The sequence below is a fragment of the Passer domesticus genome, chromosome 3 (assembly GCF_036417665.1).
Source record: "Passer domesticus isolate bPasDom1 chromosome 3, bPasDom1.hap1, whole genome shotgun sequence".
Taxonomy (NCBI): Eukaryota; Metazoa; Chordata; class Aves; order Passeriformes; family Passeridae; genus Passer; species Passer domesticus.
In genome coordinates, this window is record NC_087476.1 from 65684435 (window position 1) to 65702763 (window position 18329).

The following is an 18329-nucleotide window of genomic DNA, read 5'->3' on the forward strand; positions in this document are numbered from 1 at the left end:
GTTTGCACTTTGCAGTCCAGTAATGCTGAAAGACAGCCAAGTTAGTCATGGAGCTAAAAGCAGGAGTAAAAGCAGAGTTGTGCTGTGCCCAGAATAAATTGAACTGTTAAGAAAATAACAGGTCCTGGTGGAACTTGGTGGTAATATAGCTATGGTACCCCCAGGCCAGAGCTAGTATTTCACTGAACACATTCTTATTAATCTCTAGGAGATCCTTAAATGTGGGGTTTGCTCAGTGAACTGGAATAATTAGGAGAATAGATAACAAGAAAGTTAATCTCTTTTGCTGCACAAAACAGAATGTATGTCTGGCGGATGCTGCAATTAAGTCCACCTTAAAACTTTTCATAAGTGCCCAGCTCTAGCCAGCCACCCAGCAGATCCTGCTTCTCAGAGTGCTGTCTGACACCTCCATACTGGTCCTCCTTCTGATGTGGTTCCCAAATTCATATTTTGTTTCTGTAATCTGATTAAATCCTTTGGGATCACTGTTATGGGGGGGCATCCACTGTTATTTAGATGAAGTGAGGTGGAGAGTGTGAAATGGAGGAGCTTAAATGGCATAAATTGCAGGTAGGGAAAGGGTGTTTAAAACCAGCCTGCTGCTAAAGTTGCAAAACAGTTATGTGAATAGTGGGATAGGCAATTCCAAGCCTTGAAATAGTTTGATATTAGGAGACCACAGAACATTGGGTAATTTATTTTTGTTTAAATTTCACTGGTATAATTATAGGCAAGGTCAGGCTTTTGCATCAGGATGCTGAATTGGACTCAATGATACTGATGGGTCCTTTCCAGCTCAGCATGTTCTATGATTCTATGAAAATGGATAATCATGCAATGAAGATTTACCTTAGAATTTGGGACAGACTTTGTGTGAATGCAGAGTTAGAATTTATATTAGGATTTATCTATCTATGCAGAACGTGTCACCCTTGTAATTATTTGTTTACTTCAAAGCCCCATTAAATTAATGGCTTTTATGATTTATCGCCTATGTAATAAAAAGTGCTGGAAATCTGAAGGAAATTAGTTTGCAAAGCTAGACAAACTGAAAAAATCAAATTATCCAAAAAGATGTTTTATAATTAGAAGTAAATTGCCACCTGATAAGAAAAATTTCTCTTCCACCTGTCACCAACATAACACACAGAGTAACTCTATTGCTGAAAGACTTTGAGAGTTGGTAACACTGCTTCTCCCTCTAAAGGGAAGGGTCACAGGGCTGCTTGACCTACGGGAGAGGAAGCAAAGTGCTTTTAAGAAACTCTTTGATAAGCAAAAATCCTTCTTCTTTTACAAGCAGATCAGGTCCGGATTATAGTTTATGGCTATGTGGTAACATTTGTGAAATGTTTTCTGGGGTCAGAGGAATCTCATGTTCACACACTTGAGGAATGTGTGGTGTACTATGATACTCTCTGTCTGTGGGGATGCAGTTGTCAGGGAAAACCCAGCACCTGGCAAAAGAAATTGTTGAGGCACACTGGTCACCCACAACATGACTGGCATAATTCGGTTTTGTTCATCTGCCAGCTGTGCATCTCAGCTGTATCACCCTGCTCACAGGAAAGGCTGAGCCATTCTGATGGAATTAAGTGATTCCCCAATATCTAAAACACTTGAGAAATCAGAAATCAAGTCCTCAGCTGATGTCATGAAGGATTGCTCCATTACTGTGTCTGGAGCTCTTGCTCCCCAAGGGTCATATTCCCCAAGAGAGTTTTGTTTTCTCTGTTCACAATGGAGAGACTTTAATTTTTTTTAAATGGGTAAGTAGTCTGTGTAAACTGAATTTTATTTGTAAGTTATGGTATGGGTCACCTCTCAAATCACCTCTGGAGAGTATAATTGGAGTTTCATCTGTGGAAGCATTAGCCTTAGCTATATTTTCTCCTGCTGTTCAGCTTTGTGATGTATTTCACTGTGAAAGTCTTGTAGTCACTTATTCCCTTCTCAGGTGACCATCCTTACTGGGAAAGCAACCTGTACAGCACACAGGAACACCCAGAACTGATTTGAAGCCTTCACTGGAGACTGTACACATCAAGTTAACATTGAAAGGACATACATATTTTATGAGACAGGCTTTTGCATAAGCAGAATAAATGAGATTTTTCAGAAGCAGTGAACATCTGGTGCCAAATGAAAATGCTGTGTTTTAAAATTTTGTTAAACTGTGATATCTGAACAAAATACACAGTAGTTATCTAAAAAAATTATCTAGAAACTGTTTAACCATAAAGTGGCATGGGATCCCAGTTTTTTCATTCTGGGTATTTAGTCATTAGAATTTTTAAGCAAGATTTGTTTATTATATTCCATTATTCTCTAGGACAACATACTACTTCCTCTTTTTCTTCTCCCCAGATAATACCTATAACATCTTGATTTATATCAGGCTTATATAATAACTGTGAAGCAGTAACCTCAAGAGCAACAGATGAGGTGTACTTTGATTCAAGATCACCTGCAATAGGGAATAAATAAGAATTAAATTGGCATAGAAGAGAGAAGCGCATAGAAAATAAAGCTACATTCTTATACATTTTTTCTGGTTCATTTCTAGAAAATGGAAATAAAACTGGGAGGTGTTTTTCATACTCCTAATAAGCCTTGGAACGTATCCCTAGGGTGCTGCCAAAGGAAAACACTGAAATTTTCTATTCTGATTAATGATCATTTCTTCCATATCCCTCTGTGACTCCAACAGCTTTCCATATGGATAAGACTATTAGAAAGAAATTGGGAATTCAGTTTATGGGGTTTTCTGTTTGCTGCTCAGAATGTGAAAAGAAGAATAGGAAGAAGGAATGAGCTGAAGCAAGGTTTGAGGTGATACCCCAAATGTAGCACTGGTTTGTGTCCATTGTATGTTATCACTGGTAAGCAAAACAGTTTCATTGGCTGGAAGGACAGCTTGAAGGTATGACCAAATCTTCATCTCCAGCTGGAACTAGGCAAGAAACAATAAGGAACAGTTTTTACCTTTACCTTCCTATGATAGCTGGAACTAAACATAAATCCAAGATATTCAATACAGTTAAGTAGGGTTAGACTGTCAATAATGTCACATGTGATAGCAGTAGGAGAAAGATACAAGAACAACACTCTCTTCTGCTTCCCACAGCCATAGCTTGGATATAGGACTGTAGGTTCTCCTGGGGGTTTTTCATTCACTGGAAGAAATCAAAGTCATCGAAACTGAAAAGTGATATGATAAGAGATATTTTCTGAAATAAGATGTCTCTCAATGAGATTCATTGCTAAATAAGTTCATTGTTAAATGAAGTACATGGCTAAATTCTCTCTGAAAGAAATGTTCATTAGATAGAAAAAAAGCTGTTGGTCAGCACTGCAGATTAACAAGTCAATTTTTTATTAATATTATTATTATTATTAACACCATATCTATTTTAAACCTTAAAGATTAATTCTCCTCACCTTTGACAACATCATTCAAAATTCCAAAATGTGCAGGCAATTTAGCTTTTTTGCAACAATAATACTTATTATCCCTAAGTTTTCAGGAATGATCAATCTGCATCTTTTTAATCACCTCTCTTCTCTGTTTCATTCCCTCAACACTAGAAATATTAATGATGCTTCTACTCATATTGCTTTACAGATATTCCCTCTTCAGTTTGGCACATATGGTATTTTACTTCTCTGATTGGCTTTGTTTACACTCCTGAGTTTACACTCCAGTGCTTACATTCATGTGCACTTTTTGGATTAAACTCTACAATTTTTTCAGTTGAATTTAACTAAGACCTCTCCTGGCTTCAGCAGATGGGCAGCTCCTTCCTCAGATGTACATTAAAAACCATGAGTGATGTGGATTTCCATTGCCTACAGCTTAATCCTCTATCTTCTTCAGTGTAATAGCAGTAGATTGTTATTTTATCAACGGTATTTTAGTAAAATTTTAATTTCTCATTACTGTTATGAAGTCTTTGAGAAGGATTTCCATGCATGTTTATAACTGAAATACAAGCAGATCAACTTCAAATCTTGATGTGAATCTGGTGCCTCACCGCTCTGCATCGAAAATCCATTATTCACTAGACGTTACTATTTAAAAATTCTCTTTTTATCACAAGCAATTATGGCTTTTAGGGTGCATGTATCATTGACCTTCAAGGTGCCACAAGCAAGACTAGTTCTCACTGTTTCTGCACTCTGGGCAAAGAATTTCCATATTCCCACGGTAAATTGGAGATACAGTGAGCAGTTAGTATTTAGAGTCTAATTCACTTTAGAGGTGTTGTTTTTCTGGTTCTGCCAGCTCTCTGGCAGAGTTAAGTCAGCCTCAAACTTCTAAAACTCAGAACTTTTTAAAAAAGTAAAAATTCTCCAGTAATATTATTTATTAAGTACTTTTGAGCTCTAGACACTTTTTAATATGGCACTAGAAGGAGGTGGCTAAAATATGCAGATCTTTTCCAGACAATGCCTTGTAACTCAGTGAGAAACTAGATACTTGAGATAGAAATATTTTCCTGAAATTCTGTGATGTGTATAGAGCAGGATGTCAGACTGGTTATTTACTAAGGACTTCTGGGATGTTTTCATTGTATGAACAATGTAATATTCACTGACCCAAATATAAGCAGCAAGAGTGATCTCATTATACCTAGAAAATAAAAGGCTGTGATATTTTGTCATAGATGTTAATTCTACATGAACCTTATGCAAAAGAAATAAAATATTTTATTATGAGTATTCTGCTTTTGATCCATTTTTCAGGGAACTTTATGTGCTGTGTAAACATCAGCTAAACTTACCAATGCAAGAGAGGACAAAAATTGCAGAGAAACAGTGTTGACTCTGCTGTAAGATTTTTAATCCTAGCATAATGTAAAGAACCTCTCCACTTCATTCTTCCATCTTGCACTGGTAATGTCATGCACCATAAATCAGACTCACTGGTTTATGAATTAGCAGACCTGCAAGCATACCCTGACAGGAGAATTAAATGGTCCAGAGAAAAGTGTTTTCAGCCCTGCACTAGCAGAGAAGGAGAAGAACACAAAGAATTCTGTGAAGAACTTCTGAGGGACTCAAAGCACCTTATATCACTACCTAATATTATATCTGTATCCAGAATGTAGCCTATTGCTTTTTGCTTTTGGAGATATGGATCTTATTTAACATACCCTAAATATGTGAAGTTAGTCACATGGTAGGCTCAGAACTGGGGCACAGAACTGCCAGATCTGAAGAGAGACAGCTCTCATGTCAGGTTTCAGCTTAGTTATATATGCCACATTTGTACTTTCAGGGTTTCCTATGGTTACTAATAAGTAGAATCACTGATCTAGGCAGTACCCTTTACCCTCAATTTCCCTTTCTACTATGCTTCTCTTTCCATGATTTTGCTTTTGCCATTATTGCTCACATTTTGAATAGTATTAGGGTGACAAAAACAATCAAAGCCATGGAGAGAGCTAAGAAAGTTATTTAAATCATGTTTGACTTAATGGATTTCAACAAAGATCCTGCTGAAACCAGGCTGTGAATAACAACAATATTAGGAAATGTGAAAGGCTTTTAAATGCCATGTTATGCTATGTAAGACAAACTAGTTACCGACTCTCCCTCATAACTGTGTCACCGAAAACATGGATGAGGCCCTAAACATGCATGGCAGTCCCATGTTGAAAAATGCAAAAAAAACCCCCACAAACATGAATAAAGAGTAAATATTAAAAGTCAGCAGCATAAAATGATGGAAAGGGCAAAATGGGAGCCACACCACTGCCTTACAGTTAACAGGAGCTCTGACTATGCATTTATAGAATTATACCTTTAAGATCTTCTAGTTCCAACCTCCCTGGACAGGAATACCTTCCACTGGACCAGGTTGCTCAAAGACCCATCCAGCTTGGCTTTGGACGATTCCAGGGGTTGGGCATCCATAACTTCTCTGGACAACCTGTTGCTTTGACTCATCACCATCACAATTAAGTATTGCTTCCGAATATCCAATCTACTCTTTGTTTTGTCCCAGAGGCTCCCTGGCAAGAACACAGGCTCAGTGCCACAAAGAGATGAGGAGGAAGGTCTTTTTCAGACAGTCTGCCTTTTTGCCCATCCTCCCCACCCCACCACTATTCTGCCTCCTAAGCTGCTGAAAATGTTCACTCACCAGCTGAGTGATCCTAAAAAAATTCCTGTCCACTTGCAATGACGAAGATGGACATTAAGTCCACTATCTTTTGTATTTTATTAGAGGGAAAGGAAGATCTATGTCCCCAGCAAACTTGAGCTCTGACTGGAAAAGAAATGGAAAAAATATTATAGATCTGCAATGTCACTTCATAAGTCAGACAAAAATGTTGTATAATAAATACCTGCTCTCATCCTCCTTCACTGAAGCTGTTTTTCATTTTGATTGGTGATTTTAAAAAGCTCATTTCTTAGTTTTCTATTTTTCCTCTAGGAAGGTTTTCCATTATGCAGTTCCTATAAATATATGAAAACAGAGATCAAAATAAACCAATATATTTACTGAGACTAGAACATTCTTTCTTCTCAAATGAAATGATGCTGAAATTTGTGCTATAAACAGCTGAAAATGCTTTACTGAGGTATCAACAGCCTCAGGATCTGTATTAATAACAGGCTTGTTAGAGTGTGAAATGTCTCGTGGCTTTTCTCCAGGGTATTTAAACAAATACACTGCTAAGAATAAGGGAATTATTTTACTTTTACTCTCACTTTGAGACTTTCAAATTTTCATTGACTTTACTGATATCTGCACTACTTTGCAGCTACTTTGCAGTAAGTGAGAGAAACATCAAGCCAAAGTCCACACATGGGAGCAGGTCTCAAAGATCAGCTGGAAGTAGTGTTATTGAAGGGAGCATTAGTCAACTTACTACACAAAGACAAAAACCACATCCTAACCTAAGACTTTTCCCTTCTTTTTTTGGCACCCATGTAAATTTAGTTTCTTCAACCTGACATTTAACAATTCCAAAAAATTTAAAATAAACAAAAAGCAAACCAGAAGAAAACAAGCAAGTCAGAAAATTTATATAGATCTTTACTTGTGTTCTGAGCTTGGCAGCAACCATTGATGCATTGCTCCAAAAGCAGATTTGTTTTGTGAGTTCTTTTAATTCAGGGAGGGGAAATCTGCCCAATTATCTTTTTTATGTTGTATTCAAATTGAAGGGTATAATATAATCAGACAGTGTTGAAAAGGATTGTGTGGTTCAAAAGATTAAAACAAGTAAAGGGAATAAATTGCTTAAGCCATGAAATATTGACAAATAAGTCCATCAAAAGTTCAGATAGAATCCCCAAAAGTGGCACATATCAACTCTCTCAACCTAATCTAGAATCTTTATTGGAAGGCTTAACGACTTAATTTGGTATAAACATGATTATGCCTCTGAGGTGACCAGAGATTGTTGTACAGCCAAATGAAAGTAAGGCTGCTAGGCACACAATGACTTTGGGAACTGAAGTTACCTAACTGCCAAAATAGAGGAACACAAAATAATTAGTCATGAAAATAACTTTGTCATCTAGTTTAACCCCTTGCTCAAACTGTGGGGAAATTCCAATCAGAACTCAGTTTTCTTCCACTTTTTCAAACAAATTGGTTCAGGGTTTTGTGACTGGCTTAGCAATGTATTTGTTGTTTGCCACTTCTGTCCAGTCACTCTGTAAAACAATTAGTGCATTTATGAAAGGAATGCTAGCTGTGTCTGTGACAGTAAGTCATTGAGCTGGAAGTAGTCTTGGAAGCGGAACTTACTGGTTTCCATGCCTGCAGAAGGAGGTTCTTTAGAGATGTCTGTTGGCAGATAACAGATGTGAAAGACTGCAGAAGAAGGATCCTGTGTTTTGTGAAATTCAGGACTAAGCAGGGAATCAACATCGTGCCCTGTAACATCCCAACCAAGAGAATACCCTCAGGATTAACAGTGCCCTCAGAAGCAGTGCACTGCCAACACTGCCAAGCTCTGTGAGCCACAACCGACATCATAGAAAAACAAGGAGTCAAAACTGCTCTTCCTTGCAAAAACTGAAAATTCACTGAAAGAATAAAAAGGACGAAGGAGGGATGGTATCCCTTAAAAAGACAACAGTGAGAAAACACTGGAAATTAATATTACCAGTATATCAAAACTATTAAGCTTTCATCTTCACTTGGTATTTTCAATGACGTTCCCTCAGCTAGAAGGTGAGCTGTATTGTAAATACTCTGGAGTCACAGATCATTTGAGCAGCTTCAGTCTGGGCAATGTTTGTTTGTGATTAGTTTTAAAAGAGTGCATGGAATAATTTAAAATTGAGTACATGAAACATACTTTTGATAATCACATGTTCTCTCTAGTCATGTTTGAATTTATATTCCCAATTATCTTTATCAACAAACATTTCCAGATTGCTTCTGACTTATCTATTAAAATATACTTGGTGCTAATTAAAACTGTGCATAACCTACAAATCATGCTGTCAGCAGCCACTAGCTCCATGGAGATGGCAAGACTATGGAAAAAAAATTTAAATTGTATGGTTATTTTCCCTGGTATTTGTTGATGGGTATATCACCCTGGAAGTGTTCAAAAGGCATGTAGATGTGACACCTGGGGACATAGTTTAGTGGTAAATATGGTGGGGCTGGGTTAGTGGCTGGCCTCAATGATTTTAGAGGCCGTTTCCAACCCTTATGATTCTATTACTCAATTCTATTTTCCACATTTGTTCTAAAGGGCAGAGAAAAAAGATGAACTTAAGAGGATGAGACAGAGGTTACCAGATCAGGTTTCTAAATATTAGCACATGATAAAGTGCAGTCAAAGGCCGTCACAAGACATGTTCCAGTGTGCTTTTTGTAAGTAGGACTTAATTAATTTCAAATTGCATTCAGTAAACAATTCCATGTCAATCAGAAAGTAGCAAATGCAGAACTATTTTGCAGTGTAATAAGCCAAAAAAATCACAAGTTATTTTCTACTTGAAAACATTGCCTACCATTATGAACTTGCTATTTTGTCTTACTGAATTATTTAATTGTAATTGACTTCCATGCTGATAACACACAGATGTTTGGAGATGTCTCAAGCAGTGATTGAATACATGATCATGCACACTCTCCAAAACATAATCTTATCTGAAATGTTCTGGTGCCAGTTATCAAGGCAAGAAATACCTTTATTTTTTTTCTTACTCCTCAGAATAGAAATTAAGATCTGGAAAGATCAGGACTATTAAAAGTCCTGCAATTGATCATGAGCAAGCAGGCAGAAATTTCCTGTTTTCAGAGGGACTTATGTGAACACAGCACAGACCTGCATGGAGCAGGCCTGCAAGACCAGGTCCCAGTTTATGTTAATGTCACTCCAAGACTGTGCACACAGGGTGAATCCAGCAATATGAGTTTATTAAAGGCACTGACAAAGACATGAGAGATATTCATAACAGAATCAGAAATTCACAAAATAACCTGAGTGGGAAGGGACCCTCAAGGATAATCGAGTCCAACTCCTGACCCTGTGTGCAGAACCCCAAGAGTCACATCATGTGCTGAGAGCTTTGTCCAAACCCTCGGATTCTGTCAGGCTTGGTGCTGTGACCACTTCCCTGAGAAGCCTGTTCCAGTGCCCAGTCATCCTCAGGGTGAAGAACATCTTTCTAATATCCAGCCTAACCCTCCCCTGGCACAACTTCAGGCCATTCCCTCAGGTCCTATCACTGGTCCCCAGTGAAGAGATCGGTGCCTGCCTGTCCTTTTTGCCTCAAGGAAGGTGAAGACTGATGAAGTCTCCCCTCAGTCCCCTCCAGGCCCAATAGACCAAGAGACCTCAGCAATGCGGCTTCCCCTCAAGGTGATTTACCATCCTTCTGGCCCTCCTTTGCATGTTTCCCAATATCTTAATGTCTTTCCTATGCTGTGGTGCCCAAACCTGCACACAGGACTCATTTTTTCAGCGTTGCATTTGGTTTGCTTTGTTTGTTGTTTTAGTTGGATTTTTTTTTTTTTCATTTAGGGATTCCTATCTCACCAGTTAAAATACTAAACCTCTGCAATGATTGCATTGGGTTTGTTGAAGACACAATATATTGGGAAAGTGGTAGCTTTCAAAAAGTATTCATCAATCAATAAGGAAACAGCAGGGTGAAGAAGTGTAGTAGAGTTTCTCCAAAAATCCTCATGCCCAGGTACGGCTTGTGTTGGCATTGGAGATCAAATAACTTTATCTTATAATAATGACCAGCTGCAGTGGAAGCACAGAACAGAGGAATTTGCTCCTTAGATCTGTATTTCTAAAGGCTCCTGGGCTGTTTCACAATCGACTGCTGATCATCAGTGCACTCAAGCTCTGGTTTGCTGTTGTTCATAGAGAGAATGGGAAACTTGTTGAGGTAAGAACCTACTTCAAACCAATTTATTGCCTCATTAAAGAGTAAGACAGTAGGGTTCTACCAAGGGATAAAAATCCTAAACTCAGACATTAGCTACAGCCATATAAGAAATGATTCTTAAGGCTATAGTCATATAAAAAGTTAATCTCTCTATTCTTGCTCCATATTAAAAGAAGAGGGAAAACTTAAAATGTCAGGTACCTCCCTGAAAAGTGTCTCACTTGTTTTCTGCACCCACAGAAGCAAACAACTCCATAGCTCTTGTGGATACATCCCTATGCTTTGCTAAGAAAACAGGGTTAGAAATATCTGATTTCTTGTTAGATCTGTTTGTTTGCAACTATTTTGCTCATGACACTAAAGTTTTGTAGAAGTGAGGCTACAATATTCACTTATTTGCATCAATTAAGTATAAAGTTCAGCACAGTGCATACAGCTATTTCTAGGAAACAGATAAATCAAATTGGGGTTGTTTGGTTGATTTTGTTTTGTTTTTGTTTTTTTTTTTCATAGAAAGGGCTAAAAATTCATGTCGTATTCCTGAAAAAAACTGTGGAAGTCACAAAAAACCCCAAAAAAACCCAGAAGAGAGATACAATCTTGGTGTTGATGGTGATGAACAAGGCTAGAAAATATACATATCCACATATCCAGATTCCAGAAGTGCAGTGCCATGCCCACAGCTGGTCATGGTAAGCCAGTTGCACTAAAAATGTTTCATTAGGTGCATATTGAACATATACTAATAATATTGGCAGAAAATCTGGAAAGTCCATACAACTCTGAAGCTGACTAAAAGTGTGATACTTTAAAATCAGTAAAAGTTGTATTCTGTCTCCAAAGTATGGATATGAACCTCAGCAGGATGATTCTGTTAGGATTAAATTAAACCTAATCATAACAAATGTGAATTGGGAAGAGGTACTGGAGGAAGAGTAGCAATTGTGCTAAGTTATTAAAAAATATATAGGTACACACATATTAAGGATTAACTTTACTTCTACCATCCCTCATATATTAAATGCAAATAAATTCAAACACACAAGTACCAATGATATTTGCCATTCTACAAAGCTATTCTACAGATGTCTTTAATACAGAGTTTGAATTATATGAGAAGAACAGAATAAATCATGTGTGCAGTGGCTTAGGATGAGCTTAAGAAAGCCAAGAAGTCTCCTAGTCATTGTGAAGGTATCTTACAGTACAGAAAAAAAGAGGAATAAGAATGGCAAATTAAGAGATTTGCTTAAAAGCAGGGGAAAGAAAGCCTGTGGTATCCTGGCTTGTATCAAGAATAATGTGGCCAACAGGACCAGGATTGTCTCCCTGTACTGGGCACTGGTGAGGCCACACCTTGAGTCCTGTCCAGTTCTGGGCCCCTGCACTGCAAGAAAGACATGGAAGTGCTGGAGCAGTCCAGAGAAGGGCAGTGGAACTGGGGAAGACTTGGAGCACAAGTCTTGTGAGGCGTGGCTGTGGGAGCAGGGGCTACTTAGCCTGGAGAAAGAAGGAGGCTCAGGGGTAACCTTTTCACTCTCTACACCTACCCAAAAGGAGGCCGTAGCCAGGTGGGAGTGAGTTTCACCTCACTGGCAACCAGTGACAGGACAAGAGGACATTTCTGCCTTCTTGAAGGCCCCTTCATCCTTCATCCAACAAACCTCCTGCCATCAAAGAAGTTCCAATCCTAACCTCTTTTTCTCCAATCATATTCAATGAGGGCTCTTCTGTCCATTAATAGCCTGGACATCCTCCATTATCTTGCCTTTTTTTTTTTTCCTTACTTCCTTGGGATCTTTCCCTGCTCCTGGCAAAAGGACCTTCTTGCTGTCTCAAGGGTTTCCTCTGCATTGAACCATTCCTCTCCTGTTTCATTTTTTCTGCAGCTTTGTCCCTATCTATTCGGATTTTTAACCCTGCTATTATTGATCTGTTTGTTCCCAGTTTTGCCCAGTACCCAGGTCTTCAACCATTCCCCATCCACATTTGTGTTTCTGTTCTTGAGCCTTGCATTGAGCCTTGCATTCTTGAGCCATTCCTTTGCATCCTCTCTGCTCCTGCCACAATTCCAGCTGCCTATGGAAAAAATGAGTCCCTAGCAGGAGAGACTGATTGCTATTGTACAGATAGCTTCATCATATAATTTGCAAAACACCAGAGGGACAGTGGTTTTAGCAATGCTAATGGGCAATCCCAGAGATTGCATAAGGTTCCAAAAAATCTTTAAGAAGCCTTGGAAAGGATTTCTAAAAAATTCTGTCCCTCTGGTGTTTTGTTCACCAATTTAATTGGTATGTTCTCTGTGTAAGGTTCGCTGTCTGTGCTTGCATTCTATTAATGCATTACTGACTAGAAAAAGTATGGTTTTCTTGATAAGGGAGGGAAGATGGAAGAGCAACTAGACTGCTCTTTGAATCTTTTTGAGGCACAATGTTCTCACGTGACTCTTAGTAAATAATGGTGTTTCTCTGTACTTCCATTCAGTATGAAATGAGCAAGATGGTTTTCTTCCCTCACCGAATTGTTGTAAGGATGAATACATCACAGGTTTTAAAGGGCTCCATGAACACATCAGTGTGGCACTGTGAGTGTCTAGGAAACAAACACAATTTATTACTCTCATCCCCAAAGCCTAACAGTTTTCTGGTAGCATTAAGCAGAATTTTTTTAATAGCTTTGTTTAGCATATATTCCCTTTTCTTTCGTACAGTAGTTGCATTTACATATTCCTCATGCATAATTACAGACATACGCTACAATATCTGATGGGATGGAGAAGACCCAGGCTCCTGCAGCCAGGAAAGGTCATTAGAGTGATTTAGATTTCTTTTGGCATTAAATAGGGCTGTTTATTCTGTTAGTAAGAAGAACATTTTGTAAACATCATTCATATTCTGAATGAGTACATGTATCATACATTTGAGTATCATGATTTTCTTTCCTCTCAAAAAAACCATGAAGAGTGTGAAATCCAGAAGAATACCATGGGCATCACTCCAAGTCCTTGTATACTTTATATGAATATAAATTTTTGAAATTGCTGTTGGGACTTCATATGAATTAAAGAGGCTTCAGGGTATTGATGGCGGTCACATTTTGGTGACAACTTCTTGTAAATGTTACTTAGAGGTTACTGGCCTTAGTCCAATACCTTAAGAGATTTCTCATTTGGCTTCACATTTTTATGAGATAAACTAGTCTCATAGAAGCAGATCAATTTATGAACAGTTGGGTTTCTCCTTGCCTCACTCCTGAAAGCTTAAAACCCAACACATAGTGTTTAAATCCTTATTCTACCCTGCAGTATCATGTGTGTTTCCCCTTAAGGAAAAAATTGAGGGATTCAAGCTTTTCTCTAAATTAGGTTAATAAAAAAAAATATCATGATTTAATTCACTGTGGAAGATTGCTATAAATTGCTACAGATATGATTAGTCAAGATTCCAGGCACTTATCTGTTAGCTATTGCAAGTGGTCAGAGCCACAGACCATTTGCATAGGCTATCTGACAAAAAAACACAGTGTGAACAAAGGATCCTCACATATCCACTTCTCTCAGTGTAGAGATGTCAATCAGTTCAGCTGAATTCTTTTTTAAAACTAAGAAAAATGAACGAGGACAAGGTTGATACTTTCTCATAACTTTATGGTAGGTTGTGTTTATGGCATTTTTCTCCAATGAACATGTGGAAGACTACTAATAAACGAAATTTTTTTCATTAACCAGTTCCGTTTTCATCATGCGAACAAACATTTCTTGTTTTTCAGATGGACTGAGGAAATAAAAAAAAGATTGTTCTTGATAAAAATCAATCAGTATACCATATGGAAGGATTTTGAAGTGCATTCCACAAAGAAAATACATACTTTGAAAATACATACTGCCAACCTTGAAAATATGTTCTTAATTTTTAGTCAGACTTCTTAACACAGTGGATAAAAATAGGTGTTTAGGTAACCTGGAAAATTAACTTTCTAGAGAGCAGGTTTATAATCACAGAAAACAAATACAGCAACAACTTCCCCGAAGACTTTGTAGATACTGGAGACATGCATGCAGTATTTTGTGCATTAATTATTGTATTTCCCATTGCAAATCCCTTGTAATATTTTTGGGAAGGCTGCCTACAGGCTGCCACCTGTCCCACAGCATCAGAAGAGGCTGTGATGTCTGTGCTGTGGAAGACACTGTGCCAGTCAGGGTTGCTGCTGAGAAAACGAAATCTTTTGGAGCATCCATAGAGTCTGAAGCTGGAGAATTTTGGCTGTGGGGTTGCCCTTGGATGTGCAATTTACTGTTTCAATCTGTTGAAAACTCATAATAAGAAGGTTTAATTGCATCAGTTGGAAGTACTTTTTATGAGGGAGGACATATCTTCATAGCAGCTTAGCTCAGAGTTGTTCAGAGTATTTACAGTTCCATCATATAAATGACATTGAAAAATGGGGGAGGGTTGTCTTTCTGCCTTACTATTTCATTAATTTGAAGTTTAGGGACAGGAATGTTATGCTCCAGGCTTTATGCCCTTTAGTTTTTGCTCAGCTCCTGGCAGAAACTGCTACATCTGGACACCCGTCTGCTTATCCCTCATCTGCCCTTTGCTGCCTTTGATGGGACTCAGGCACCCAGTCAGAGCAACAGCTGAAAGGTGGGCAGGACAGGTAAAAGGGATGAGTTTAACAAAGGCTTGGCTGGGGGGGGAAAGCAAATCTCCCAGTTTCCACTGCCTGAAAAGCCTGGGCTGCTGCCTCAGCTCTCCCGGGCACACCAGCACCAGAGAAAAGAGCACATCACGGTTACAGCATGCTCCCGTCCTGCCCTGCTGCCTGACAGCCAAAGCATAACACTCCTGAATACCCTGTGACTATGACAATCGAGTTCAGACACCCCTCATGCATGCCTCTCCAACCCCCTTACCCACGAACTTACCCCAGCAGCCCTGGCCTCCCTCTCTGATGTGCTCAGAACAGGCAAAGTTTGCGTTTATCCATGTCTTTCCATAACGCTGCTTGTGGAAGGGCAGATTAACCATAGACTGAAATTAATTGGCATGTGAAATTATTTGAAAAATGCAAATTAGTCCATCAAATAATTTGAAATGTCATGCATGGTGCAGCACAAAATTTGGCAGGGAGAAGGAGTGATTATTGCAGGTAGACAAGCCAGCAGATGGCTGAGTGCTCTGAAAGAGTGGCTGTGAGAAAAGGATGTTGTTCATTGCTCCTGGACTGCCTCTTTCCATGTTAACAAACAGCTAAGAATACAGCAATGAAAATGTCAATCAGCTTTTTGTTGTGCTGGGGCATTAACATAACACTGATATCTGCATAACCACAATACTGCCATGCACTTATCTCTGCAGGGTCAACTTAAACTTTAATATTTCCGAAGCTGTAAATGGGAGCTGGTAAAGGGAGGTGTGGTTTTAGTGGGAGAGTAATGATGCTCATTATTTTCTCACATTTGCTATTCTTTGGTGATTCAATGAATTAGAAAACATTTTAACTGTAAATAATATTACTCTTCCTAAGGGAATGGATGGTACCTACGTAGAAATGTGCATGTTGCCTGGTTGGAGGGTTGTGGTGTTCCTACAGTGCAGGAAAAGGAGCTAAAACCAGATGGGATCAACCTCAGAAAAGAAACTGGAGCAGGTGGCAGATGAAACTGCCTATGTAAGAAAGTCCAGATGGTGAGAGCTGCAAATATGTTGTGCTGGGGAGCCTGGACCTTCATGCCAGGACCCCAGGTACCTGCATTTCATCTTACAGTCTGCCTGAATTCAGCCCAGGCTCAGACTGCCCACAAAACCCTCTGGCTCCCTTCTGTCCCTCCCACTGCCTACACCAGGAGGGTGAGGAGACCTTCAAAGGACAGTCATGGGTCCTTGTGACTGCTTGAAGAAACCTCAGAAAAGGGCCTCAGAAAAAGCCTCCTCAGTAGTAGCAAAAGGAAGGAAGGTTGCTGCAGTGCTGGCCCACATGACACTCTTCCTGCTAGGAGTGCAGTCAGCAGTCTCAGATTGGAAGGTGTCCCATGGATCAGACCACACTCAGAGCAGCCACCACCTAGAGAAACTTTCTGGAGTCATGCCTGACTCTGATAGAAACTGCAGTACCTCTGAAGGAAAAAAACACTTCTGCTTGAAGGCAGGAGGATAAGGGGGAAAGTGTCCCATATGAGGCTTTTATTTGAAAGGGACAGTGTTTGCATTTCCTCTGATCCATAATGCACACAAGCCAGACACCCAATGTGGTGGTTGCCACCATACTTGGAGTAACCTTCCCTGGAATAGAGGCAATGCGTAAAGTATTTTTAGGCATTCATATCCTTTGGTATCTCTTGTCTTGGCAACCCTTTGTGTGAGGATACAAGGCTTGACTCTATTTTCATCAGAAGGCTGATTTATTATGTTATATATTATATTAAAATATTACATTAAAACTATACTAAAAGAACAGAGAGAGAAGTTGATCAGAAGGCTACAAAGACAAGAATAGAATAAGAATGCATAACAAAAATCCTGTGACTGCTCACAGCCTTGGCACAGGTGGCTGTGATTGGTCACTGATTGAAAACAATCCACACGGACCAATGGAAGATGCACCTGTGGCCTTCCACAGCAGCAGATAGTTATTGTTTACATTTCTTTCCTGAGGCTCTCAGCTCCTCAGGGCAGGAAAAATCCTAGCAGAGGATTTTTCATAAGATATCATGGCTACAGGTATTTGTGGAGATACTCAAAACCTGACTGGACATGGTCTTGGGCAACCTGTCCTTAGTGACTCTACTTGAACAGGGAAGACTGGATTAGGCAATTTCTAGAGGTCCCTTACAACCTCAACTTTTCTAACTCTTAGTTTAGAAGCTGACATGAGGTACAGTGTTAAAAAAAAAAAAAAAAAAAAAAAAAAAAAAACCCACATCTACAAGTGGTTTGGAAAATTCTTTGAAGAATGGAGTAGATGAAGTGCTAGCACGGTATTCCCACAGCCTGGATTTATGGTATCATATATTTGAAATCAGACTTCTCTATGTCTGCCTAACCAAAAAAACAGTTCTGTCATATAGAGCTCCACAAAAAGACAAATTACTTTCTATGGCTGAGAGCACATAATCTTCAAGTTCATTTCTAAACCTAGACTCTTGTATTAAAAGAATAAAAACCTCATTATTTCATCTCTTCTCAATCTGAACAGAAGAATATTTTCTAACACACTAACATGTAAAAACTTTGAGAAATCAGGATGGCACTAATTAGTATCTCTTTAAGCAAAAAGTCTATGGTCAAAAAATAGTAGATTATGGAGATAACAGAAGATATATCAATATACTATTAATTTTCAAAATTATTTATACTCATACTTGGGATTTATCTTTTCACTGGGGAACATGCAATTAATATTTCTTCTTCTCCCAGTAACTTGCTGTGTGATATCCATGTAATGATTTCACTGAGGTGAAAGCAACCTAAGAGACCATGTACATATTTCATGTCAGTTTATGGATTGTTTTGCTATTATTGTTCTACTGATGCCTAACTTGGAAGTTTCTCTAGCTTCACAGGCCTTCTGTAAGTGTGCTTAGTTTTAATTATCAGTGCAAACAAAAGGTGGCATTGGAGTTCTGGATTTGGTTTGGGTTTTTTGTAGTACTATTCATAACAAAAATGTGAAAAATGAGAAAAAGGTCAAACTTACCTGGCAATATTGACTGGTTTTAGGTTTTTAGGGTTTTTTGCAAGAAGCTTCCTTTAAAATCATTGCACAACCTATCTGCATGCTATAAACTGATTAATATTATCTCACTCTTTTTAAAAGACTTCCTTGAGGTCCATCAGAAGGCTGTTTTTCAAATAATCAGAGTTTTCTATCCCTGTGACCATTTCCCTTGAACCCTCAAAAAAAACCCCAAAAAGCAGATAGATAAGCAGTAAATA

At 38.7% G+C, this 18329-nt stretch overlaps 1 long non-coding RNA gene across 11 annotated transcripts in view; it reads right to left on the bottom strand.

Moving 5' to 3' along the window:
- LOC135296808 (uncharacterized) overlaps window positions 1-15750 on the bottom strand; it is a 44284-nt gene extending 28534 nt beyond the window's left edge. Inside the window, exons 1-5 of one of the 11 annotated variants that reach the window (XR_010358808.1) lie at window positions 15320-15750; window positions 7772-7900; window positions 6357-6468; window positions 6152-6277; window positions 5810-6020 (exon numbers count right to left, since the gene is read on the bottom strand). This is a non-coding gene — a long non-coding RNA (uncharacterized LOC135296808). Of the gene's footprint in view, window positions 1-5809; window positions 6068-6151; window positions 6278-6356; window positions 6469-7771; window positions 7901-12906; window positions 13220-15319 lie in introns of those variants that run through there. The other 10 variants (XR_010358807.1, XR_010358811.1, XR_010358802.1 and 7 more) reach the window with 10 other exon arrangements.
- Window positions 15751-18329: the final 2579 nt, after the last annotated feature.